Source organism: Lontra canadensis, unplaced genomic scaffold (assembly GCF_010015895.1).
Source record: "Lontra canadensis isolate GAN:19392208 unplaced genomic scaffold, GSC_riverotter_1.0 scaffold5, whole genome shotgun sequence".
NCBI classification, from domain to species: domain Eukaryota; kingdom Metazoa; phylum Chordata; class Mammalia; order Carnivora; family Mustelidae; genus Lontra; species Lontra canadensis.
Window position 1 is genome coordinate 22,960,638 of NW_022630999.1, and position 26,746 is coordinate 22,987,383.

At 39.0% G+C, this 26,746-nt stretch overlaps 1 long non-coding RNA gene across 1 annotated transcript in view; it reads left to right on the forward strand.

Moving 5' to 3' along the window:
• The first annotated feature begins 301 nt into the window (after positions 1–301).
• Positions 302–26,746, forward strand: part of LOC116864252 — a 120,411-nt gene continuing 93,966 nt past the window's right edge. Inside the window, exon 1 of the long non-coding RNA XR_004381974.1 lies at positions 302–386. This is a non-coding gene — a long non-coding RNA (uncharacterized LOC116864252). The remainder of the gene's footprint in view (positions 387–26,746) is intronic.

Consider the following 26,746-nt stretch of genomic DNA (forward strand, 5'->3'; position numbering starts at 1 on the left):
ACTAGAATATCATCAATCATTCAAAGACATGTGTATGTCCTTTGTTTTCACTGTTATACAGTGTTCAATTGAATGAATATATTTTGACCTATTTATTCATGATAACTGATGGACATTTGGGTTGTTTCAGGTTTTCTTTTTATTCTTCTTTTTTTTTTCTTTTTTCCAAGCAGTGCTATGAACATTCTTACACATGTCTTCTTGAGATACAAGGACAAGTGTTTCTCTGTGGTGTACCTTTAGGAGTGGAATTGTTGGGTTGGAGAACAGATATAGCTTCCACTCTATGCTGATTGCTTCTGCAGGTCTCAGAAGAAGAAGAGAAGTCACAGTCTCACCAGCAGTGTATGGGAAACCCCATTACTCCACATCAACACCAACACTTGGTATGGTCAGACTTGTTAGTTTTTGTCTATATGGTAGATGTGAAATAGTGTCTCATCGAGGTTAAAACATTTTTTGTTATCACATATAAGGCTGAGTATCTTTTCACATGCTTATTGCCATTCATCGTTTCCTTTTGTGCAAAATGGCCATTCATGTCTTTTGCCAATTTTCTATTTTTATTGCTTAGATTTGTTGCTTATATATGTTGCAAATGTCACTTCCCAGGTTGTGGTTTTCTTGTCACTCTTTATGAAGAGTGGTTTGTTACGTGCTTATGCTTGTCATATTTATAACTACTTGCTCAGTGTCTGCCCCTCTGACTAGATTGTAAGCACCATGAGGCCAGGCATGGAGTCTAGCTCTGTCTTCAGTACTAGTACAGCACCTGAGGTACATAGTAGGTGTTCAATAAATATAAACATATAAGTATACCTACACATAAATATGTCGTGTAATAAGGAGTCATTGTTATTGCTGTTTTTGAAACTGCCTTTCACAGAGAAGAGCAGAGCAGGTTAGGTAGGAAATCTCTGCTATTTACTAGTTTGGTGACTTTTGGGCAATTAACCTTGTTGTGCATCAAATCCTTTACCTGGAAAATGCTATCTGGTAGGATTGTTGAGTGAATAGTACAAGGAACTTTGAGCAGTGACTGGTAGGTAGTGAGCACTACATAAATGTGGGCTGTTATTCTTATTTTTCTGCTGAGTGAAAACCCAGGTTAAATGTTTCTAATGATATGTTTGGGAATCATAGAGTGCTGGCTTATTCTGCATTGCTGAAGGGAGAATATTTGAGATGACAGGGGCAGTTGGGTGTTAGGTAGAGAAAGGGTAGAGGACACTCTAGAGGTAGAGTACCTGAGAAGGGACTTTGAAACTGTCAACTGTGTATTTTTTTAAATTTAAATTTAAATTTATTTATTTATCTTGCTTTGAATAATATATATTTATTTTTTTAAGTTTTTTTTTTTTTAAAGATTTTATTTATTTATTTGACAGAGAGAGACACAGCGAGAGAGGAAAGACAAGCAGGGGGAGTTAGAGAGGGAGAAGCAGGCCTCCCGTGGAGCAGGGAGCCTGATGCCGGGGCTCAGTCCCAGGACCCTGGGATCATGACCTGAGCTAAAGGCAGAGGCTTAATGACCGAGCCACCCAGGCGCCCCTAAGTTTTTTAAAATTTTCAGTGTATTTTTATATTTATTTGTTATTAACATACAATTTATTATTTGCCCCATAAGTGTATTTTTAAGAATAGCAGAAATCCCACATAAGAGACTCTTAACTATAGGAAACAAACTGAGGGTTGCTGGGGAAGATATGGGGGAAGGGGGGGGATGGGGTAAGTAGGGCACTTGAAGTAATGAGCACTGGGTGTTGTATGCAACTGATGAATCACTAAATTCTGCCTCTGAGACTAATAATACAGTATATGTTAATTAAATTGGATTTAAATAAAAGAGACTAGCAGAAGTCCTCTAATCTGATATGATAGGAGCAGTGTACAGTTAATTAAAAAAGAGGTTAAATCAAGATATCATTTAAAAACACATTTATACATTTTATTTTAATGTAAAAGACACACAAAGCAAATGTTCATCTCCTCATCATTTGATGTTCAGTGAAGGTCTTTGTTTCCTGGTCAAGTCACCCGCCATTGAAGTTCTTTGCTTTTCTTGCACCAGGCACTCTGTAATGCACCATCTGTGAATTCTAGTTTTTATTTTTTAAAATTGGATTGTCAGCTTAAAAGAAACTTGGGATGTTATCTCAGTGCAGAGTCCTTCCAGAGGTTTACTATTATCCCCATCTTTTGTAGTTACTCTTTTTCTCAAAGATTGAACCTGACAGTAATTCCTTTAAAAGCATACCTTTATCGAGTCTATACAATGCATTTGCCTCAGTTTTGATAGAAGTGAGAGTTGTATTTTTATACTTATATTTATCTGTTTATATTTAGTTGAATTACATAATTACAATAGCAGTACAACTGTCCCAAACAAGATTAGGGAATAACAATGTTTGGGCATCAGTTATGAGTTGTACAGAGGTCATGGGAAGCGTGGCTGGTCAGACAGGGGTCATTCAACGTGGCTTCTAATGTAGCTCACTGGAGGCCACAGACTGTCTTTCTCTGAGATCATTAGTAAAATCGTCATTGTTTGCTCCTAATTCTCTGGGATTGGATGTTTTGGGGGCAACCTGAGGAGGAGTTGAAGTTCACATCTGGGTGCCTTCAGTGGAAAACTTAGATGACTCCCTGGACACAGGACTCAGGGAAGGGCAGTTGAGGGAGTCTGAGGAATTACAGGTATCTTAGAGAGATGTAGGGCTTCCCCCACACCACAGAATTAGGATTTTGAGGTAATTTTATTGAGATTTCAAGTGACAGAAGTGTCAGATGACATGATAAAGAAATAAATGTGTTCAAGGAGCTTAGACGTTAATTCAAAAGGAAATTCCCCTGTGTCTTTTCATAGATGTTTGTATGTTATGAGAGGACCAGAGAGAGGTGGTTTTACAAGTGGGATTTTCTAGGGGCCATGAATTCTCTCCACAGGCTGTTAGGACTGATCTACCAATTAGACCACCTTTACCTTCTTTTCAGTCTCTGTATGCCTAGGGCTCAGCATGGCTGAGGAGACTGGGGTGCGAGGAAGGAGGTGGGAAGATTTATCTGCACAGATCTGAGGTATTTTCACCATCCTGCCGTGGTATGTGCAACAGTGCCTCTCTCAGGAAAGCTCAGACCTTGTCATGTTTATGGAGTACCTTGCAGTTTAAAACCAAACCAAAATTCCAGTCCTATTTACTCCACACCAAGTTTTAGTCATTCTTGTGGTAGGCCTAATGCTTGCTTCTTAAGATATTAAAATCTTGGTGAAAATGCAGATTTGATAAAAGTGGTAATGAAGGAAACTTCCATCCACCCATAATAGTTTAGAATGAATTAATTTTCCAAATTAGTAAAAAGAGAGTAGAGTCTCAAGGGAAGGGAACACTTGGCATATTTTGACTAGGGGGTGTGTTATCTGAAGGTTGAGAGTGCATGGGAGTATTTGAAAGAGAACCTTAGCTAACTTTGAGACTCTGGGCAACAAAAGGGCACTATGATGCACTGGATGCTTCATTGGGAGGATACCAAATAAAGAGAATAACAAGGAGCTGAACAGCACCTTGGTATTTTTCACAGTTTTGTCTAATGGCTTTGGCCCTGACCATTAGACCCTGCTGGCTGACTTTGGTTTCTTTGTGTTCCCTGGAATAGCCAACAACTGGCCTTGTGAAATTTTTTTCTTCTATGCCTTACATGTATTGAGCACAGGGGAGCTCTGGTTCTTCCCTAAGGACAGTGAGGGGCAAATAAGTCTTTATATTGGATTTGGCAGAGGCTGGAATGACCATGTACTGATGCTGTATGCTATGTTTTCTTTAATGTATATTCCATGGATGAAATCATTGGGCAGATGTTGGTTTAGCTGGTTTCAGTATCCAGGTTCTGAATTCCCAGGGGGGTCTGCACGGTTTTCCATTAGCAATAATTATTATTATTTTAGTCACTAACCCTTAGTTGGGTTCTTACTATGAATATGTGATGAACTAGCCACTCTCTATGCATTATCTCATTGAATCTTCCCAGCAGAACTGTGAGGTGGGTACTATTATTTTGAGGAAACTGAGGCTGCCTAAGTTTAAAAAAAATGAATAAAGCTGGTAAGTGGCAGAGCCCGGGTTTGAACTTGGTTTGTCTGGCTTTAAAGCTGGTACTCTTAATGACTATGTGGAAATATAGCCTCTGAGCAATCAAAGAGTCTATTCTTTTTCTTTCAGTTCTAGAGAAATCACAGGAAGTATCTTTTCACCCCATTTGCAGACTTGCCTGAGTTGAACTCTGTTGCAGCTAAAAAGTTATCCTCTGGGCTTATTCCAGTATGTGAGGAACGTGCAGATTGCTGTGCCATCTCAAGATCATGGTGTCCAGGTCAGAGCAACAGAGAGAAACTTCCAAACATGCTGGAGCTAATGATGCTATAAAACTCAGGCCTCTGTAGGCCAAGGCCATTGCAGCCATTGGAACAGCGCAGACAAGAATGGCCATCTGAGAAAACCTTCCCAGATGTATGAAAAAAAAAATCACAAAACAACAGAACAAAACCAAGGGAGAAGTAATTTTTTCGTGTGAGGGCAGGTGTAGGTTTGTGACTTCCTGGAGCACTTGGAAATTACAGCAGTTCTCAATTTCATGTGCTCAAGAAAGATTGCTCTTTGCTTTTCTTTAAAATAACCTCAGTCCCCATTTCACTGGTAGACCAGAAATTTAGTCTTGCTGAGTTCTGGGGACCAGCTCCTGGGGATGGCCCAGGTCATCAGCCATCAACGTGCCTCATTTGATGAGATTCCCATAAACTCGGCTCACATGGTGTGATTCCTGCCCTGTTGCTTTTGTGTCACAAGTGGGAAAAGAGCATCATTGTCAGCAGGGAACCACACAGCCATTCCTTGCTAAAGTATTGCTATTTTTCCAGAACACTACCAGATGATGCCCTCAGGTGTCTTCCCCTGTCTTTTCTTTCTTTCTTTCTTTCTTTTTTTTTTAAGATTTTATTTATTTATTTGACAGAGAGAGAGAGAGATCACAAATAGGCAGAGAGAGAGGGGGAAGCAGGCTCCGTGCTGAGCAGAGAGCCCAATGCGGGGGCTCAATCCCAGGACCCTGAGATCATGACCTGAGCTGAAGGCAGAGGCTTAACCCACTGAGCCACCCAAGTGCCCCTCTCTGTCTTTTCCTTCCATGTTTAGGAATTTCCTTCTTTCTTGAGATAATTCATTTCTCTTCTTGTTTCTATCCGGTGAGTGAATTACCTCTGGTCTCCAACCCTATTTTCTTATGCATTAAAGACTCCTGGCATATTCTCTTCAGTAGATTTAGGCCAAGAATTGCAAACTCAAATGCCCACAGAGGCTGGATAGGAATGGAAGTGAGTAAAGCAGCTTGTCAGCGGCTTGGTCTATATAAAGGGGAGGTTTCTGCTTAGTTCAGGCTTGCTGTTGTCATTCACCGTGCCCCGTATTGCCGGATCTTCTGATTTTTCAAGAAAAGCTGAAAATCCAGATTTTTAGGAGCGATTTCCTTTATGTCAAATGTTGGCTAAAGTCTTTAGAACTAATCTGTGTAGGCCAGACTGAATTGTCCATGGGCCATCAGGTTGTCATCACCAGTACAGGCTTTTGAGAGCAAAAGTCAAGGAAGAAAGTGTTTCATAGTCACAGACCTTCCCTCAGGGAAGCACAGGGCTTGGTACCTGATTGGGTACAGGGGAAAGGAAAAAGGAAAAGACAGGAAAGAAAAGCACATAAATGAATTTCTCAGACAATTGTGTGACTATAAAACACATTGCTTTGACTCACAATGTCTGCTTTCCTAAAAAGAAATCTTCTTTAAGTCTTAGGCTTTGCTTTTCTCAAATCAGTCGCTTGGGAATTAATAAGTCAACTAACTTTTCAGCCTGAATTTCACACACTTATTACATACTTCATCATGAAGTTTATACCTGCTGGGTGCTAAAGTTAACGTTATGTTTTCACATTGATGGAGTCAAGATGTAGCGAGGTTACTTTGTTTCATTCCTAGTTTTTGATGCAAATTTGTTTTTTAGAAAGCATTCTCAACTCTGGAGAGACATTTCACAGGGATGTTGCCTCTACTCAAAAGATGACTAGTGTGGAAGAGTATATACAATCAATTCCTACTTCTACTACTATCAGTGAATGAATATATACTTAGGGAACCCTCTCTCAGTCCAAATTTACTTGGCTGAAAGTGACACATACTTAATTCAAACTGGCTTAAGGAGAGGAGGAATTTTTGTGGAAAAGTGAAAAATTGTCTCTCTCCAGTGGTATGCTTCAGGGGTGACATGGTCCAAGGGCTCAACTGATGTCATGAGGACTTGGTCTCTCTTCATTTCTCAGCTCTGCCTCTTGCCATGTTGGCTTCATTCCCAGGCTTCTTGTGATGGCCCTGGAATCTCCAGGCTCAAATTCTCTTTCCTGCTAACAGACCCATGGGAAAACATGATGCCTTTCTCTCCCTAGTCCCAGGAAAAGCCTCCCTGACTCTGATTAGATTATGAGCCCATTCCCCAAGTCACTTGCTTGGCTTGGAGAATGCAGCTTTTTGATCAACCAAGCCTGAGTTAATATCAGTCTTATAACTCCAACCCCTCAAAGAGGGCCCCCTAGAGACTGAAGCAGAATCAACTCTTCCCAAAGCACATGAATTAAGACTTAGAGATGGGGGCTCCTGAGCAAAGCTGGGATGCTGTTATTTGAAGAAGGATATATGGATGCTGCGTGGAAAAATAATAGATGTCTGTGCTGAGTAGAGTAGTAAATATATGGTTCTCACCATCATATCCCCAGTACATTGGATCATCTTTAGAATTCCTAACCAGCATGCTGATGGTGAATAATGTTAAATTTATGTAATGGAGATATGGTTTGGGAAAGTCAAATGAGGTGTAAAGTTGAATATTTTTTTTAAAAGATTTTATTTATTTATTCAACAGACAGAGATCACAAGTAGGCAGAGAGGCAGAGAGAGGGGCAGAAGGAGGCTCCCTGCTGAGCAGAGAGCCTGATGCGGGGCTCGATCCCAGGACCCTGAGATCATGACCTGAGCTGGAGGCAGAGGCTTTAACCCACTGAGCCACCCAGGCACCCCAAAAGTTAAATATTTTATTTGGAGAACTGTGGTTATATTTTGTAAGATAAAGAATGGGAGCAATAACTCATCAGGTGCCTATGTCCCATTTAAACAATGAAACTAAAAGCTCTATGAAGGTAAAAATTATGCCTTATCCTGCTTGGTTTTTTTCTCACAGGAACTGACGTCACAGAAGTAAGCACATAAACAATACTTAGTGGTTTGAATAATTGAGGACTCAGTGATACAGAAGGAAATGACAGCTACCACTTATAGAACATTATGTCCTAGACTCTATCAGACTTGATTTAAAATCTCCAATATGCCAGCAAATGACTCAGTTATCTCAAGATCATTTGTACAACAGGACCAAGAGCAATACTTAGGCTGGATTCTGGTGAGGCATAAATATGACCTCAAAGGTCCCTGGCATACTTTCCACTAAATGAATACTGGGCATTATTATTTTTATATAATCTTTTTTACAACTGACACTTTTTATTACCCTGTTTTATTCTTTCCACAAATAATAATGAAAATACTATTTTTATTTCCATTCTATCCATAAGAAAACAGGCTCAGAAAGTGTAAGATACTCAATCAGGGTCATATGTGAGTAAGGGATGGAGCAGGAATTTGTTTGTTTTTTAAAGATTTTATTTATTTATTTGACAGAGAGAGAGAGATTACAAGTAGGCAGAGAGGCAGGCAGAGAGAGAAGGGGAAGCAGGCTCCCCGCTGAGCAGAGAGCCCGACGTGGGACTCGATTCCAGGGCCCCGGGATCACAACCCAAGCTGAAAGCAGAGGCTTAACCCACAGAGCCACCCAGGCGCCCCACGGAATTTGAACCTAGTTTTGCCTGCCTCCTCAATTACTCTTTTATTCTGCCTTCTTATCCTTTACTCTGCCATCTGAGAAGATGTAAATTACCCAATCCCTGAATTCCTGTTTTTTTGTGGGGAGTGAGGCAAACCACTGGTAATGCAGAAAGAAACCAAAGAACCTCTTGCTTCATTTAATTAAGTAATTTTTCTCCACGTAGGGCAGTTCTATAGAGTCCTGACACTGAGACTTCCCTAACAAATGCAAATGAATGTACATTATAAAGCCATTCTTCAGTTAGAGCAGAGCCTTTGGTAAATGCCCTGGCCTCAAACAGCTAGGTGGCCACCCACACGTGGCTCATCTCAAAGCTGTGATTGTTGCCACAGGGATGAAGGGATGATGAGCCCCTTCTTCTAAGTCACAGGCAGCCTGCAGGGGATTTCACTGAACAGTTAAGAAGTACTTACTTAGTTCTGGGCACTGTTCTAAGCATTTTACAAATATTATCTCATTTAATCTTTTCAAGAACCCATTTGAACCCAAGGAACCAGCATTTGTGTTTTCGTTGTGAATAGAAAATAGAGTGCTTACCTTTTTTTTTTTTTTGAAGATTTTATTTATTTATTTATTTGTCAGAGAGAGAGAGAGAGAGAGTGAGAGCGCACACAAGCAGACAGAGTGGCTGGCAGAGGCAGCGAGAGAAGCAGGTTCCCTACCGAGCAAGGAGCCTGATGTGGGACTCGATCCCAGGACCCTAGGATCATGACCTGAGCCGAAGGCAGCGGCTTAACCAACTGAGCCACCCAGGCGTCCCTAGAGTGCTTATTTTGTGCCAGACACTGCTCAAGGAGCTTCAGATACATTGGATTACCTGTTTAATCTTCACAAACAACACCATGACATAAGATACTATTATTATCATTCCTATTTTACAAGTAAGGAGACTGAATATGGGAAGAGGAAGAAATTTACCCAGGGTCACACAGCTGGTACTTAGTAGCTCTGGGATTTGAATCCAAGCAGTCTGGCCTCAGAAAGTGCACTTACTTGCTAACTACCCTGGACAGTAACCTCCTATTCCCTGATTGCTTAAAAATAGGTAACTCTTTTTTTGCCATTGAAACTTTAAGAAAATAAATACAGCAGCTCTGTCTAAAGTGAACACTGTTGGTTCTCAACTTAAACTCATTGACCAGATTTTCTTGAATACTTAGCTGAGATAATTAGAAAAGTAGGAAGCTGTGAACGGCATTGACCCTGTACTTAGAGTGATATGAACCATTTATTGGCTCTATGACCTTGGGCAAATTATTTTACTTCTTTGAACCTCAGTTTATTAATCAGTAAAATGGGGTAATAGTATGCTTATCTCATGGGGTTTACTGAAGAATCAAAGAGAAAACCATGTAAAGACCTCATATAGTGCCTGGAATGAAGAAAGACACCAATATTTTTATTATTACAGACTAACATTTTGCCACCATAGGGATGATCTTGTTAGGTACCCTATTAAAAATGCCCTATAAACACATGAAAAAAAAAATCTCCTTATAAAGAAACAAGCCCTTCATTTTGTGATTAATCCTTGACTGTGTTATCTGTTGAATATCAGTCTCTTTCACTGAACTATAGAGTCCACTGAGCTATAAACTCTACCAGTCTGTGAACTCAATGAATGTGTTTATATTGTCTGATTTTGATGCATGGCCTCATTGGGGACCTTGGTATAAAGAAGGAACATCTGTGTTCACTGGCTTGAACAAGATTTGGACATTTTAGAATATAAAAAAATTTATAAGAACAACTCTAGATATAGGGATATTAGTTTACAATACCCAGTTGGGATTAATTCTTTGTCATTTGGGGCCAACATCATCTGATGGACAGTATTCTGTTCTCTGTTTGGTTCAAGACTGACTCTATACAGTTTTGGGTTTAGGTGAGTGTCTTCTGGAACATATCTTCCATCTATTTGCACATAACCTTTCTCTTTATCTGGGGACTCTCCACTATAGGGCCCTACTTAAAAAATCTTCCCCAGAAGTGGCCCATCCCCTCTTTCACTAAAAAATTAATTGTAATTGGAGGGGAAAACATTTAAATATTGACAGTAGTTCTCTGAGAGTACAAAGTGCTTAACATAGGGCTTGGCACAGTTTTTATTAAAGAGAAAGAACGAAAAAGGGAAGAAACCCAAAGAAAGAGCTAGAATTTTACATGAAACTGAAAAGATATCCTTTTCCACTTTTACCCTCATAAACCTGAAACATTTGTTTTTATGGTGATATTTTTAGCCCACTCAGAAATGTATTGATTTGTTTCCTGTGACTCATTGTCTGTTTCTTCTTTCTATGTTAAAAAAACATATTAAATATCAGTGTGATAATATAAATATATATGTGTGGGTGGATGGAAGGGTGAAGGGAATTTTCTTTTAAATTCTAAGAAGGGAAATAGCTTTCTCGTATGTTCCCACATCATCAATCAACTCATCACATCCTCAGTCTACTTCATTTTCTCCTTCGAAATAATCACATCTGATCATAAAGCTTGAGAAAAAAAGGTTTCAGAACGTTCTGGAGATGGCCCATTATTTGGGGGCCTGTAGACTTTCTTGTAGCTTTCATTCAGGGTTGAAGAGCCATCCAGTGCTATTTCCGTTTTAGGCAGTAGAGGGCAGTCGTCTCTACTCCTGCCTACCCAAGATTACCCCGCAACATTATGTTTATGCAAACAGCCTTTGACATAATAGCTTTGAAACAGCTGAAAATTGAATTGTGCCTTGAGGCCAAACATCTAGACCACCACCTTTGTTATATTCATCTGCCACAGTAAATTGGGTTCACCATTGGCTCCGGGAGCTGCTTTCTCGTAGATTCTGGCCCCACAATAACTTTGCGTGGGAGAAAGACAAATGTGGCTTCCTCACACAAAATGTTGACGGGGGTTTCATTTCACAAACTCTTATCTGAGGGGCTGGAGATTGCAGTGTGGATTTCTCCAGCCATCTGAAGAAAAGAAAAAAGAAAAGAAAAGAAAAGAAAAGAGAAAAGAAAAGAAAAAAGAAAAGAAAAGAAAAGAAAAGAAAAAGGAAAGGAAAGGAAAGGAAAGGAAAGGAAAGGAAAGGAAAACAGGAAACCTAAACCAAATCCATCTAATTCTGGAATCTCTCTGTGTGTGTTTCCATAGCTTTTTAGTTTCTCCACATAATCTAATTAGGACTTCGCCTCCCGAAATAAATACCTAATAAAGAATGAACCTATTAAAAGACTAAATTTACTACACACCCGTTTGTGCAAACCCTCTGTATGTTTCCTTGAAGGGTAATGCCGATGAAATTGAACATTGTTTGACTGGATAATGGTCTCCCGCTGTAAGACGAATTATAGATAATAAACGTCGAGGGGGGGAAAGCCAGTCGCTTTATTGAATTCCATCGATGATAATGCCGTCACCTGAAATAGCTGCCTGAAAAGAGTGTAAATGGGAGAGAAGCAGCGGCATCCAGAGCCAATTTGCAACTGGGGAACAGTTCATTTTATTGGAAGTAATTTTATTTTGCTTTGGGTTCACTGCCCTGGTTTGGGGGGTTGACATAAAGTAGATGTTTAAGAGAAATATGTTTGTGGGCACCATGAATGCTTTTCACAGGAGGGTACTTAGGCATTGATTAATAGATTCATTTATCAATAAATATTTAATGAGGGCCTACTGTGTGCTAGGCACTATTTGGAAGCTGAGGATAGGATAGTGAGCAAAACGGGTGTGTGTTACTCTCCTGAAACTTACAGTCTACTGGAGGAGGTAGAATCCATTCGTTAGCAAATATTTATCAAAAGGACTCCCAGATCAGTATAAAGATGGCTACCAAGGAGTTTATTAGCATGTTGTGAGCTCACTTAATGGATTCAAATCCTGTCACCATACTGTTCTGGGACTCAGTTTGCTTTTCTTCATAGAAGTCTATAGTAATTCCTGTCCAGTTTGCCTAATAAGATTGATGTTTGAGTAAAATAAGGAAATATGCAAAAAAGTGTTCTGTAGTCAATGTAGTCAGTGGGGGTTATTATGGTGGACTTGTGCTTTTCTAGGGCCTACCCACAAGGATCTTACAAAATTCCTAGGTAGACAAGAGGAATATAGGTTGATCAGCAGTAAGTAGTTCAGTTTATGGGTAAGTAATAAAGTGTGTGCCACAAATGGTAAAATAATTTGAATCAAGTCCGGAAGAAGGTAGGCCTTGAAGACAAGATGGGTTTAGAAAAAGAAGAGCAGGAGTCTCAGACTAGTCTATATTTTGGGCATATGGGATGCTGATGTATACACTGACAGTTGGAAAACCCTGGTGATGGTGGTGGGGAAGGTTGTTTGAGTGGATTCAGCTCAAGTTCAGCGTTCCTTTTTTAATTTTTTAAAGATTTATTTATTTGAGAGAGAGCATGCAAAGGGGAGGAGGGGTGGGGGTGGGGAGAGAAAGAGAGCGAGAGAGAAGCCCAAGCAGATTCCATGCTGAGCAGGGAGACTGATGTGGGATTTGATCCCAGCACCCTGGGATCATGACCTGAACTGAAGGCAGTTGCTTGATTGAGCCAACCAGGTGCCTCTCAAGTTCAGAATTCTTTATGGACCAATCTGTTAGGTTGACATCTGATCTAATGTCAGATGGTACTTCAGTGACCTTCTTTGTTTTTTGGTTTCTACCCTTCTTTTGCCTTTCATGTCTCACCTGGCTACTACATACTCTCTACCACTCTTCCTCCAAGCCTTCCCTGCGTCTTGAGGACCCTGCTTCCCAAAGCTGTGGCTGGTTGTTACATGATCCATACTAAGACACTGATGGGAGATCAAAAAGACCTTCACATTTTATGTCACTTTCCTGAAAAGGCAATGCTTAAAACCAGGGCTTCTCAAATTTTTGTGATGTGTGGACCCCTTTTATTTTTTATTTTTATTTTATTTTATTTTCTTAAAGATTTTATTCATTTATTTGACAGAGATCACAAGTAGGCAGAGAGGCAGGCAGAGAGAGAGGAGGAAGCAGGCCTCCCGCCGAGCAGAGAGCTCAACGCGGGGCTCGATCCCAGGACCCTGGGATCATGACCTGAGCTGAAGGCAGAGGCTTTAGCCCACTGAGCCACCCAGGCATCCCTGTGGACCCCTTTTAAAGGGAAAAATTCTCTCAACTCTAGAGAAGACAACCCCCATTTGGAAAACACTGACTTAAACTTTCAATTATAAACTGTCATTGCTAAAGAGAAGATTTGGTCTTATGGTTGCTAATTTTTTTTCTTTTGAAATTATCATTTCAATGAAATGAAATGAAATGAAAACATGGAATTAAAAAGTGTTTTTGAAACTTTTAGGCGCTGGGGAAAATTGGCCTTTCTGGGCCCTTTAAAATAAGCACTTCAGGGAAATCCCTACACCCCCAGGGTCTCAGTTCCCCATTTACTTTCTCCATTTCTCTGTTATGTTTCTTTAGACAGCTAAGTGACATTTCTTCGATGATTAATGATGTTGGGGTCCCTCAGGAGTCCCATACTGTCCACTTGTAAGGATCTGAAAAGGACCAGATCTCTGAATTTCTGTTCAAATGCACTGTTGTGTTCAGTGCTAGCTCCATAGGCTGGTTCTCCACTCAGCTGTGAAGGAGAGCTATCCCTGTTGAAGGCTCCTGTGAAGCCTCAGAGAGTCATCTTCATCGTCTGCCTCCACATTAACATATTCTCCAGCCTCATGGAGAAATCTAGTCAGAAGAGGCAGCCATTCTGAGACAATTTCCTACATTTGGAGCACAAATTCTGTAAGCTCAAGAGCACACCTTCATCTTTGAGGGATTCGTGTCAAGTCGTCCTTGCTGATACCTTTGGTGTGTCTACATCTTGGACAGCAGGAAAGGAAGAAGATAGGAAAAGACAAAGGTAGAGTATAAGAAACGTAGAAATATTAGAGGAACAAAACATGGTAGAAAAGAGAAAAGAAAAGATGTTTCCATGTGATGCCATCAAAAAAGACATTGGGCAGTGGGACTAAAATACATTGAGTATATACTGCATACCAGCTGATTTACAAAGCCCCCTGCTGTATAGTGGTGTGGACCCTCCACTGAGAAAATCACCTATATAATAAATCAATTTAAATCCAGCCCTGAATCCTGATGGCTGGAGGAAAACCCAGCCTCTATCATTATGGGAGTTCCCTCAGCCACCCGTGCTGTTCCTTCAACCCTGCACCAGGAATTTGCCAAGGTCCTAGGCTTTTTCTTAATGCCAGATACAAGTGGCCACGTTGGTCCATATAGATTGGCTCTCAGGGCTTCTCCAGACCCTTCAGTTGCTGGCTGTTGGGGTTTGGACTCTGATGAGCCCAGAAGCCCCTGTATCCAGGGTTGAGACTCCACTAGTACACCAAGTATCTATTCCTATGAGCTCTACTTCTTGCTTGTACTTCACCTCTTTTTTTAAATTACAGAAACTTTCTTTTTCCCTCTCTACTCCCTTCCTCAAAAGCATCCCTCTTCTCTTCCCTTTGGGTTTACTGCCACAATCTCTTCAAAGTTATGGGGTTTTTACGAAAGATAGAATCATTGACTTAAGCAGCTTTTGTTTTATATCCTGTGGAACTCTCTAAGGCTAGGAATATTAAGGATCAGAATACATGTTTGGGAAGGGGGAGGAAGGAAAATTAAAGTAGAACACTAATTAATATCTTAAAGAAATTTTCTGCCCAGTGATAATATTCAAATCATTCAGGAAAAAAATCCTGTCTTCAGGAGCCCTTTAGAATATGATGAAAGGATTTGGATATCTGTCTAATTTTCTTGTAGCTCTTTAAAAAACATCTTTTGAATAGATACTACTTGCTCATGGTTCAGAATTCAAAAAACAAGATGTATCATAAAAAGATACCCTCTCGACCTTATTCCCAACCACCAGTTCACACCAGAGGCAATCACTGTTACCTGATTGTTGTGTTTCCTGCTAGAAATATTCTGTGCATGTATGATCATATATGAATATAGTATATTATTCTGCCCCCTTTTTTTGCTTAATATATATTTTTAACTTCTTTTGCATAATTATACAGAGCTCTCTCTTTAATTTTAACCTTAACTATATTATACTTTATGTATTTACTATAATTTCTTTTACCGGCCCTCTGTTGATGGAAATTTAGGATGTTTCAATCTTTTGCCAATATAAATAATAACAATCCTAATTACTGTATATAGGTTTAGATAAATTTCAGGATAAATCACTAGAGCTTTAATTGTTGAGTTAAAAAATATGTACATTTTAAATTTTGACAAACTTCACTAAATTACTTTTCTCAGAGATTAAATTAATTCACATTCTTATCAATCAGATTTTCAATGTGTCTGTTTTCTTATGTTCAAAGCAAATTGGTATAATTTTTTATCATTGTTAATCTGATAGGTCAAACATGATATCTCAGTACAGTTTTTTTATGTTTATTTCTCTTAACTTGAGGAAGTTGTATAAGATTAATATGTTTACAAGTCATTTTTATCTAATTTTCTATGAAGTGTATATGTCCTTGCCTATTTCTATTTTGGTAGTTGGGTTTTTCTTACTGATTTCTTTTTTTTTTTTTAAGATTTTATTTATTTATTTGACAGAGAGATCACAAGTAGACAGAGAAGCAGGCAGAGAGAGAGGGAAGCAGGCTCCCCGCTGAGCAGAGAGTCCGATGCGGGACTCGATCCCAGGACCGTGAGATCATGACCTGAGCCAAAGGAAGCGGCTTAACCCACTGAGCCACCCAGGCGCCCCATTCTTACTGATTTCTAATGGCCCTTTGTATATTAATGAAAATAGTCTTTGGTCTACGATATGCATTGCAAGCTACCTTTTCTCTAGTTTGTTATGTGTCTTTGGCTTTTTTTTTGTTTTTTTTTTTTTCTGTTTTCTTTCATGCAGAATTTTGTGGAGCAAAATTCATCTATAATTCATTTTGGCATCTGAATTTTTGGTTACATACAGGAATGCTTTCCTTGTTATAAGATTATAACATTTCCCTCAGTGTTTTCTATTCTAGAACCTTTATGGTTTCACATTTTGCACTTTAATCTTTGGCTCATCTGGAATGCCTTTTGTGTAGGGAATGATTTAGGAATCAAACATCATTTATTTTCCCAGATGATTATTCAGTTTTCCCAATACCATTTTACTAATTTGCAGTTCTTTAAAAAAAATAAATAAGAATTCTTTGGAATGTATGCTCTTTCTGAATTCTGATTCCAGAATCTGAGTGGGACTAGTTGGCAGGTAGCTTGAGTTTCCCAGGTACGCAATAATGAATGACTGCTATTGAGAAGTCAGGAAATGAGTCCCAGAGGTAGCTGGGAGGAGGGGGGGGCGGGGAGGAGACTATCTTCATTTCTTAACCCCTTTCATAGATGTTTATAACCTTGGGAAGAAAGGGTTGGCTCGAGTTAACACTCTTGGTGCCAAATCTTGGCAGCAAATAAAAACCTAGTTAGAACTGATAGTAAATAAGGTATAACGAGCCCATGTTAAATATATACTTTGCTATCATGTAGGAAGGCCATTTAGCTTATAATAGCTTTTTTCTACTATAAATTATTTTTTAATATTTCTAAGGAAATTTTTTACAAAAATATCTCAGAGAGGTGATTTTTATCTCTAGAGGCACTTAGTCTGAACTGTTTCCTTTTTGTTTTTCCCCACAGAGTGATTTACTGTACTGGCAGCATTTTTTCCATAGTCAACTCTGTTATATGAAATTCTTTGTCCTATGTCACAGTCACAAATCATTTATCTTGGTTATTTTGGGGTAAAGATACTTTCCAGTAAGATGTAGTTATTCTGTTATGTATCCCCCTCCACTGTCCTTGTCTCTCTCTGGGGCTATCTTTCCATGAAACTCTTGGATCATCAATCAATTTTTGACCGTCCAGTTCATTGAAGCGCAGATTTATCTGGTAGTTTTGGTTGGGTAGACCCAGCATTTGGCATTGTGCGGACACAGCAAAAGTATCTCTCAACAGATAGTACTCAAATCTTCAGTAAGAAGGCACTGATCTTAAAGTCTTTAAATGGAAAATATGTGTGACAAGGGAGCCATCTGAGATAACTATTTATGGGGAATTCTCATTTGGGAAAAGAGCATATTCTCTAGGTCAGTGGTTCTAAAAATTAGTGGGTACAAGGAGCACCTGCAGAGTTTGTTAATGTTGATTCTTTGACCCACCCCTAAAATTCACGACTTCTTAAATCTGGGATGCTTTCTAGGACATTTTGTTAATACACTCTTCAAGTGAATCTGATATAAGCCCACAAACAACACTTTAAGGTTCTTCACTAAATTACATTGATTAGGCAGTGTTGGTTTTCAGTGAAACAGGTGGGAGACCATGTTTGACTTTGGACTTTGTCCTTCATGTTTTCTCTATGCTCTTCTGCTCTTGGTCTCCAGTCTCTTGTCACCTTCAATTCCACCATCACTCCCTGTGCTCTTGACCATGACAATGCAGTCTCAGTTGCTTGCCATAGCCCTTTTCCTAATGAAAGTAGACCGTCTTGTTTTCATCACCTGAGAGTATTGATGAGAAATGGAATGGCTATGCTAGTGGACTCTTAATTTCAGATCAACCAACATTCTTCTTGGAATACTCAATATATATTAATTCAATGAACATTTATCAAGTGCCTGCTTTTCAAAGGTGCTGGGGATAAGATGATGAAGCACACAGCCTCTATCTTCAAGGAGGTCATGTTCTGGGGCGCCTGGGTGGCTCAGTGGGTTAAAGCCTCTGCCTTCGGCTCAGGTCATGATCCCAGGGTCTTGGGATCGAGCCCCATATCGGGCTCTCTGCTCGGCAGGGAGCCTGCTTCCTCCTCTCTCTCTGCCTGCCTCTCTGCCTACTTGTGATCTCTGTCAAATAAATAAAATCTTTAAAAAAAAAAAAAAAAAAAAAAAAAGGAGGTCATGTTCTGGATCAGAACTTTTTTTTTGGTGAAAACCTCAGTAGTAAATGTTTTAGGCATTCTGAGTCATAAAGTCTCTACTACAACTACTAAACGCTGTCATTATAAGGTGAAAGCAGCCATAGACAGTATATAAACAGTGAATGTTGTATGTTCTAAAACATTTTTATTTGCAAAATTAGTTGGTGGATCCTTGGTCTAAAGGGCATGGGCAAGCAACAATTACATACATTGTGATAATGCTGGAATAAAGGCTAGGACCAGGAATAGCAATTGTGCTTCATCTCAAGAGCCAGCTCTGATCAGTTGGTAGTGAGTGCTTAGAACAGTCGATTCATTCATTCACTCAACATTTATTTACTTATTTGGTACCTTTATGTGCCAGATTTAATGGAACAAACTACAATTATTTATTAGCTTTATTTTCCACAGATTGGGAGTTGAGCATTAGGGCTGTGTATTTGCTACCAATGAGCTATCTTAAGGATACACAAATGAGTAAGGAATATTCTACATGTATACATCCATATACTCAAGGAATTCAGTTTTGTGCTATCCTAGTAGTGTAAGTACTATTATGCCCCTTTTACAGATACTAAAGGAATGTTAAGGAATGTACTAAGATCACTCAGCTAGTAAGCTATGGAATAGCATTTCAACCCCCATTTCCTGCTCATAAATCCAAGACCTTTTCCCTACACCCCAGCTGTTTTTAATAATAATGATTTATAGTACAGAGTTCATGGCTTGAACTGTAGTGTAAACCCAGAGGTCAATGACCTTTAAAAAATTCCAGTCTCTTTCCTTCTGACATGCCTAGACAAGGTTGACACTGAAGCTGATCACAATAACCTTGTTAGCAAGGGGTGTGAGAAACACGGTTGTTGAGCTTTTGCTATTTGTGCATGTATGTGTGTTTGAGGATGAGTGTGTAACCCTACTGAAGACAAGGCCCTCATAATCCAGTCTCAGAGCTGTGCTGCAAAGAACGTAGTTTAAAAAAAAAAATGTTACTATCAAATGACTCAAGTTCTTTATTTAAATTGCTCAAATCTTAAGAAGGGATACAAATGCCACAAAAGCTCTTCTAAAAATATTCCTCTCATCTAATCATCTAACTCCCCCATACCTTGCAGCTTCTCCTTCTCTAAAATTTTTATGAAATTCATAGGAAAGCTCCAGCTCTCCGTGCTAGTCTTTGTGCCTTTTGTTCACCCCTCCCCTGCTTCTATCACAGAATTTAAAGAACCATTCTGACAGTAGCAGAACCTGTCCCAAAGGGCTAGAGAAGGGAATAAACCAAGTGAGCAAAACCAAAAAGTCATTTGTGATGTACTCATTATACTTCCTTGTTCTCATCAGGCAGGTCTACAGAAATCCTCCTTGAGCACCCTGTGTGAAGTTGTCTTCCCCCAAGCCTTCCTACTCTATTACTTTGTTTTCTTTTCTTCATAGTACTCATCATTAACATTAATTAGTTATAGCACTAATTGTTTTGCTTACATGTTTATTGTCCAGCTCTCTGCCCATCTTTGAAACACTAGGCTGAGTTCAAAGAGAAGTATCTTGTTTCTCCTGTTACCTGGTATATAGTATGTGCTCAATAAATATTTGTGGGAAAATGAATGAATATTGCAACCTTAACATGTTAAATGTCTTGGGATTTTATAGATCTCTTGCGGTTTTATAAATAATAATGCTTTGATTCAAAGAAATTCCTAATAGTATGATATGAGGTGTCAGGATCAAGCCTGTGGGGAAGCTATTTTTGGTCATGGGACCTTCTTGGTATGCCTTTAATTAAATAAGTAGATAGAGGAAGGATCTTGTGAATGGTATACTGTGGACATTAATATGAGTGTTTGTTTTGCCTTGACAAGCCTTGGGAGCTTTCGGACTGCCCTATAATTATACGCAGCTATTTTGTGTATTTACTCTTCCTTAGAGGAAGGTCCACAGCTTTCTTCAGATACTTAGTGGGATCCATGACCTTCCAGATTTTAAGAACTCCAGCTTTCCAATGCTGTTATACCTATATTCAGGATCTTTTATTGACATTCATCAGGAGTAAGATATTCCTGGGTTTTCAGAGGAATTAGAACAATGATAACTAGAGTAATAGGGGGGTGAGTCTTCTCTCTTTTTCTGTCTGTGTAAATTGTTTGTCATGTACTCATGAGACTGGCGTTTCTATTTTTTTCAAAATGGAAATCTTCAAGAAAATTTATAACAATGATATATATTTGTTATTTAATAAAATCCCATAGTGTTGCAAGTGAAATTTTCCTAATCCCACACTTCAGAAATTACTCCTAATACTTTGTGTATATACGTTCCAACATTGGCTGCAAAGATTAATAGACTTGCATTATGCACAATTTTTATGCTAGGAAATAATTAAAATGGGTAAGGGAGAAAATAACTGTTGAACGACTGGATGAAGGAATGCTTATTTTTGTGGTCACTTCTGATTTCCCCATTCCAAGTGTGTTGAGGCAAGGACATGGCAAGTACCACAACTACAGCAACAGGTAACATTTATTAAGTGCTTACTGGCGTCGTGCTAAGTGTTTTATGTGCCTGATTTTCAGCCCTGTGATTCAATTATAATTTCTTTTAACAGCTCAAGAAACCGAGGTGCAGAGAAATGAATCTACTTGTTTGAATTAAGTGGCTTGAAAGATCCAAGACTTACTGGCAGCAAAGCCCACTCTCTTGGTTTTTCACCTCAACTCTGCCGAGTTACCATGATGATAGAGGAGTAGTGTGTGAGGAGAACAAGGCAGAATTTGCTCCCCCCTGAGTTCTTTCCTGGGGTAAGGTCATGGAGAGCAGTTCTCTTAACCTCTGCCCTTGTCTCCATCCACTGTCCTTTGAGGAACTCAGTGCAAATTAAATTCCTCAAAATGGTGGTCCAGAAAAACTCAGAAGGGGGTACAAAAATTGAACTGCATCTCTGAAATTCTCATATCAAATTATTTTTAAAATAACTATGTTAAAGCTTCCCATGACACAAGAACTTTCTAAGTAAGAGTGGGATCAACAACTAGTTCAGGGAGAAGGAAGTCAATGATGTGATGTGGTAGTCATTGGAAGCTGGGACATCTACTCTTATTATTAATGATACTAATAATGATGATAAATGAAGTATATTTGTTGGATTTCAGCAAAGTCTTAATTACAAGATGAACACAAAGACACACTCTTTTTAACAAAGGCATTAATGTATGAATGGTGATCACTTATTACTTGCCTATGGACTGCACTTCTGATCTGAGTAAGAGAGTTTCCCAACTTCTGTTCTAGGAAGATTGGTGAGCAGGCCAATTCCAGGTCAACAACCCTACAAAGAAGAGGTACTGTTTAAAAATTCTACTCTTATGCCCCTGAAGTTCTGGGAGTTTAAGTATCATGAATCTGAGAATTTCCTAACATGTAGGACCCTTGGGAAATATCATGTCCTGGTCCTGCATTTATAGATAAATAAGCTGAGGCCAAAAGTGAGAAATTCCTCGCCCAAGCTTACCCAGTTGCAGGGTTAAGAATCCAAATTTCCAGACTTCCATGACTATGTACCTTTTATCCATTCAATGCTGCCTTCTTAGGACTTGGACTATAAATTGTCTTAGACCATTAATTCAGTGGAAAACTATGCATTGTTTAGGTCATGCCCTTCTAGACTGTTGGATTCTCACCTTTCATTGCCCTTGAAGGGTTTTATTACTTTGTAAAGTATAGGTAACAGATAGCAAAGCAAAAATAATTCTTGTTCCTTGATAAGCAAATGAATATGCAATTGAGTTCTATCCAGTGGACAACCAGTCGTTTTATGTCCATTTTCATATTCTTTTAAATAACACAAATTTGTTGGGTGCCTGGGTGGCTCATTTGGTTGTGTCTGACCCTTGATTTCAGCTCAAGTCATGATCTCAGCGTCCTGGGGTCAAGTCCCACATCAGGCTCTCTGCTCAGTGGAGAGACTGCTTGAGATTTCCTCTTTCTCCCTCTGCCCCTCCCCCTTGCTTGCTCTCTCTCTCTCTCTCTCTCAAATAAACAAATACATCTTTAAAAAAAATAACATAGATTTGTGTTGGTTATATACATATACATATGTATATATACATTTGAACTGGTTATATCATCTGCTTGGTTCCTTTATTTAATGAGTTGAATAATAAATGATATCTTCAACATGTGTCCTATATGTGTATAACTTATAATTTTGCTTTTTTTCGTGGAAATTATCTTTTAACACTACCATCTTCATGTATTTTGGACATATCCAAGAACCATATTTTACTTAATATCTTTCTTGAAATTAACTCACTTTAAAATACTTAATCTATTTTAGGAGGATATTTGGTATCCATAATATAGTGGAAACTGTTTACCAGAAATAGAAATTAAGCATAAAAAAGAAATACAATGAAAATAAAACAATGTTATTGAATTTTAACTGGAATTTTACTGGTTTGTGAACACTCTGAACCCAGGGCTTGCTTTATCTCTGTTATAATGGATATTAGTGGGGATTAAGAAATGTATCTTTCTCCTTGTACTGGCCTGGTCAGAAGAATTGAAAGAAAATGGAAATGAAATGAACTTTCTTATAATGAGAGTCAGTGTTATTTAGTGCTGTGTTCATGTACCATCTTAAATCACATCCCATACCACCTAAAAGTGTCTTGAGGTCACAGGGAAGGATATGTGTCCACATTTTAGGAAACACTGTTTTAGATAATTATTTTTTTGCTAATCTTGTAAATGAAGACAAACAATGCTTCTATCATTTACACTAGCACATGATAAAGTTGTTTATAGTTAAGAACTAGAACAAATTTTATAAAAGCGTCCTTTTATCTAAAACGTCAACTAGCAAGAACATATCCATATAATTGAAAATAGACAATGTCTCTGAGTTGCTGTGACAAAGGCCCATTATTTTATTCTCAAGGACTAGCTACTTTCATGCCTTTATACAGATATAGTAAATGTAAAATAAAGGCAGATTAAAAGCAAGTTCTGAGATGCCTGGGTGGCTCAGTTGAGCATCTATCTTTGACTCAGATCATGATACCAGGGTCCTGGGATTGAGTCCTGCATTGGGCTCCTTGCGCAGCTGGGATCCTGCTTCTTCCTTTGTCTGCTGCTCCCTCTGCTTGTGCTCTCTCTCTCTTTCTCTCTGACAAATAAATTAAAAAATCTTTTTTTTAAGCAAGTTCTGTTGACATTATGGGGACAAAGAGAGGAGTTGTGTGAAAGCAGAGTTGTCTGGATAATTGAGTGTAGGACCAGACAGCACTGTACACATGCATGAACTCCTGAGACCTTCCTTGCCCGTGTTACGGTAGTAACGATCAAGAATGACTGCCAGGCCTTTAGCTCCAATTCACAGCTCTTTCTTTAGCTCCTGTTCTCCATAATCCATAACCTTGGAGACATCCTCACTGTGGGTACCCTACAGAGGTCCAGAAACCAACTATTTATCTTTTGCCCCAATCATATTCTTCCTCTTAAGTTCCTTAGCTCAGTGAATGGCATGTCTATTTTCCAGGTGCCTGTGCCAGGAAGCTGAGGTCGTTTTCTGACTCTCGCCCCTCTTCCATCATGTTCAGTTGATCATCAGGTCCTTTGGGGTCCATTGCTTCAAAAATTTCAAATTTGTCATCTTCTTTTATTCCTATTGCCATTATTTATGTTAAATCATCCTCTTCTGTGAAGTAGACATCTTCAACATCTTCCTAACTGTTCTCCCTGCCTTAGGTTCCTTTGTGCACCTCAAGTCTATCTTACATATTTCTGTGAATCAATTTTATAATGTGAAAGTCTTCTTTAAAGTTTAATGTGGCTCCATATTGTAGTCAGAATGAAGCCTGGACCACTTATGGCAGTTTGTATGGTTTGTAATAGTCTGGCCCTGCCTCCTTCACTAGTCTTTATTTATTGACAGTCCCTCTTCCAAAAACCTTTATGTTATCCTGTCCACCAGCATCTGTACCCATATACCGTTTTGGTCCTGCGGTAATAAATGAATTACTCATGTGTCTATCTAAAGCTAAGTTCTTTTATTTGTGCCCTAAATCCTGATATTGTGCCTACTCATGGACATTATTTTAGCAATTCTTCCCTTTCTCTCCTACAGTCTCAATATTTTCCTCTTTAATGGATTATTCTCATCAGCATTTAAATATGTGGTTTTTTTTTCACATCTTTGATTCTACCTTTTTTTATGCCAGTTGTGACTCCATTTCTTTGTTTTCCTATACTGTTTTAATTTTCTTACTTTCCTTTCTCTCTTAAACCTACTCCACTCAAGATTTACCCCCATACCTCTTATCAAAATGGTTTCTGCTAAGGTTACCAAGTGACTTCCCTACTATTTAATTTAGTAGTTGTTTTTTAGAATTCCTGTTATCTGACCTATCACCAGCTTTTGATGAATACTGAGTACTTTTTCCTTCTTAATGCTTGCTTTCCTTGGCTTCCAGAACATCACACATTTGCTTGGCTTTCCTCCTACCTCACTGGTTGTTGCCTCCAAATCTCCTTTCTTCATTTCTCTTCTTCCTGCCTTCTGAATATTGGAGTGCCCCAGGACTCATCCGTAGTCTTCCTCTTCTTTCCATCTACATTCATTCTTTTGGAGAGTTTGACTGGTCACCTCGCTTTAAATGCTATCTGTGTGCTGGTGACCTTCCAATTTATATCTTCAGCCAGACCTCTCTCCTAAATCTCAGACTCATACATTCTACAGCATGCTCAGTTTCTTCACTTGGATACCTGATAGACATCTCAAATGCAACTTGTTCAAAATTGAATTTCTGATCTCCCTTTTCACTTCCACCTCAAACCTGCTTTATCCACAGTCTTTCTCTTAGCAGTTGATAGCATTTACATCCTTTCATATGCTCAAGCACAAAGTATGCAGTCATATTTGAATACTTTGTCTTTCACGTCCCTCAACCAAGCTGTCAGGAAATACTATGGACTTGGCCTTCAAAATGTATGCAGAATTCAACCACTTATCACCTCTACTGCTGCCAGTCTAGCTACTATCATCACTAGCTTGGGTTACTTCAGTAACCTTCGAACATATCTCCTATGTCTGCCTGCCTTGGGGGCTTTGCTGCATGCTGTTCTCTCTGTCTGGAATGCCAGTTCTTCAGATATCAGCATGGCAGTCTCCTTTAGGTCTTTGCTCCTAGGCCACCTTCTCAATGAAGCCTTCCCTGACCACACTAGTTACATATTACATATTATACATTAACTCACCTATTAAATTTATCTTTTATTCATAGTCTTCACACAACAATGGCAGTTGCCCATAATAAGGCTGTGCAGGATATGTACACCTTTCCTAAACTTACCTTGACTCATTGATGGGATGCCATGCTCACTTGAACAATGGATAGTGGGCCTGAGCTTAGGTTCCTCTTACCTTCCAGGCCATAGCCCCAAGATTATGGAGACACCAGATCCCTTGGATGTTATGAAAGGGGGTCACCTGGTAAGGATGGTAAGGTGGGGAATCCATGTTCTGAGCACTATTTGTCTCCTGCTTCATTGGCTAGGTTTGAACAAATGCCTTGACTTCTCAGGCCTTACTTTTCTAGCTTAAGAATTTCCTTTTTTGGCAAGTGTGAACTTTGCAAGCCTAAATTTTCCTTCTGTTCTTATGTTGATAAACTAATTAAAAATACAGCTTATCAAAATGTACAGCATAGCAGATACAAGTATAGACTCAGGCTGCTTGGGTTCTAATTCTGGCACTGTATATAAGTTGTTTATAAGTTGTGTGACATTAACATCATCCCTTCTGTCTCAATTTTTCCATCTATGAATAAACACAATAACAAGACCTCATTGTTATTTCCAGAGATAGATTACCTTATTTTGGGTTTCAGGTTTGGGAGTGGAAGGATATGGGTGGAGACATTGAGTGGAAATCCCAACAAAAATTTCTTCCTGACCAAAATGGTTGTGCCTGTGGGAAAGTGAGAACAACAACCGTCATCCATTGACTAGATGAATTAGTTTGGTATTGACTAATTGGTGGACCCTGCTCAGTAAATGCTGTTTGAAAAAAATAAATGAATGAATGTATCTGGAAAATAATACTGTACATGCATCCTAGAACCCTGTGAAGTTGAATTCGATATCCAGGTAGGAGAGCAATTTGAATTTATATAGCCCTTTTCTACTAAGTATATCAAAGTACATACAATCAGTTCTGGTTTATATATGTGTGGTTAGCTATGGTAGATTTTTGATGTCCTGCTGTCTTTGCAATGCATGTCAATTTGGTTTTGGGCTACCTCTCTTTGTTCTTAGGTTGGAAGTAACAGGGAGGGCACCATAAGGCAATGCAAACTCATTTTAGTTGCAGTTTAGAAATAATGGTGAAGATAAATTGGGGTTTGGAAATGTAAACTGAGTGTTCCAAAGCTGAATGAAAATGAGTTTTGCATTATCTGTTCATTTACATTGTTTACATAGCACTTCCCTTCCCACAGTGTGAATAATTACTGTGGGGAAGTGGAAAGAACATGGGATTTAGACTCGGATACATCTAGGTTTGAGTCTAAGTTCCTTTACTTTATAGCTATGTGCCCTTAGCAAGTCCATTAACTTCCCTAAATCTCAGTTTTCTTATCTTTAAGTATAGGTGTTATGGACTGACATTCAAGATTGAAGCTCTAACCATGACTTTATTTGGAGACAGGGCCTTTAAGGAGGTAATTAAGGTTAAATGAAGTCATAAGGGTGGGGATTTTATTCAACATGGCTGGCGTCCTTATAAGAAGAGGAAGAGACACTGGGTGTGCATGCATAGAGGAAAGGACATGTGAGGAATTTT